The following is a 1,573-nucleotide window of genomic DNA, read 5'->3' as shown; positions in this document are numbered from 1 at the left end:
GGATCGCCGGGACACGATACAACACACCACGGCAACACAACGTGACGCGGCTATAGCGTGTGGCAGGTGCGCAGCGCAGCAACAACTGGGGCGTTGTGGGGACGGTAGGAGCGGTGCAAAACGAGGTCCTACCGGGATTTGAACCCGGATCGCTGGATTCAGAGTCCAGAGTGCTAACCATTACACCATAAGACCAGCACTAACTCGCCAATCCGCAAACAGAATTTCAAACACGATTCTCCAGCCCCACACGACAGCTGGCGCCATCGCTACATACTATGCTTGCAACGCCGCACAAAATCAAGCTCCTACCGGGATTTGAACCCGGATCGCTGGATTCAAAGTCCAGAGTGCTAACCATTACACCATAAGAGCACCTAGCCCAGACACACCACGCCCGATCCGTAACCCGCTCGAATCGCACGCAATTCACGTATTCACGGACATGCCCCATGTGCTGCACATACCCCTTTCACATATCATCGTGCTCCTACACTTACGGCCATGCTCGCATGCTTCTTTCGCCACCCGGCTTGCTTCAATCCCCGCCTCGAACCATTCGGTTGCTACTCGCTTTGACGTCGCATTTCTTCGTGTTTTGGATATCCACGGGATCTATTGTTCCCGCGGAAGGCTGCAATGAGCCCTCTGGCTATCCTGGAGAATTGGTAGTGCGGTCAGCGAAGTCGGCGGTTGTGCTTGGTGAGCTCTGCCAGAGCAGCAGCTACCACTTAAATCGGCAGCGGATCGCCGGGACACGATACAACACACCACGGCAACACAGCGTGACGCGGCTATAGCGTGTGGCATGTGCGCAGCGCAGCAACAACTGGGGCGTTGTGGGGCCGGTAGGAGCGGTGCAAAACGAGGTCCTACCGGAATTTAAACCCGGATCGCTGGATTCAGAGTCCAGAGTGCTGGACATTACACCATAAGACCAGCACTAACTCGCCAATCCGCAAACAGAATTTCAAACGCGATTCTCCAGCCCCACACGACAGCTGGCGCCATCGCTACATACTATGCTTGCAACGCCGCACAATATCAAGCTCCTACCGGGATTTGAACCCGGATCGCTGGATTCAAAGTCCAGAGTGCTAACCATTACACCATAAGAGCACCTAGCCCAGACACACCACGCCCGATCCGGAACCCGCTCGAATCGCACGCAGTTCACATTTTTATGGACATGCCCCATGTGCTGCACATACCCCTTTCACATATCATCGTGCTCCTACACTTACGTCCATGCTCGCATGCTTCTTTCGCCACCCGGCGTGCTTCAATCCCCACCTCGAACCATCCGGTTGCTACTCGCTTTGACGTCGCATTTCTTCGTGTTTTGGATATCCACGGGATCTATTGCTCTCGCGGGAAGGCAGCGATGAGCCCCTCTGGCTGTCTTGGAGAATTATTAGTGAAGGGCAGCCCAACACCGTAGGCTAGGGTGTGCTGGGCTCTAGCAGCACCGCCGCTTCCACTTAGAATCGGGAGCGGGGTGGGCGGGACACGACACACCACACCACGAGCAACACGACGCGACGAGCCTATGGGGAGTGGGAGGGTGCGCAGC

At 55.9% G+C, this 1,573-nt stretch overlaps 1 non-coding gene across 1 annotated transcript; it reads right to left on the bottom strand.

Moving 5' to 3' along the window:
- Positions 1 to 867: 867 nt before the first annotated feature.
- PITG_31050 lies at positions 868 to 939 on the bottom strand. Its single transcript has one exon. It is a non-coding gene; the product is annotated as a tRNA-Gln (tRNA).
- Positions 940 to 1,573: the final 634 nt, after the last annotated feature.

This window comes from Phytophthora infestans, genomic scaffold (assembly GCF_000142945.1).
Source record: "Phytophthora infestans T30-4 supercont1.203 genomic scaffold, whole genome shotgun sequence".
In the NCBI taxonomy this organism is placed as follows: domain Eukaryota; phylum Oomycota; class Peronosporomycetes; order Peronosporales; family Peronosporaceae; genus Phytophthora; species Phytophthora infestans.
The sequence above is the reverse complement of the archived record's forward strand: the minus strand, read 5'-3'. Positions and strand labels throughout refer to the sequence as shown.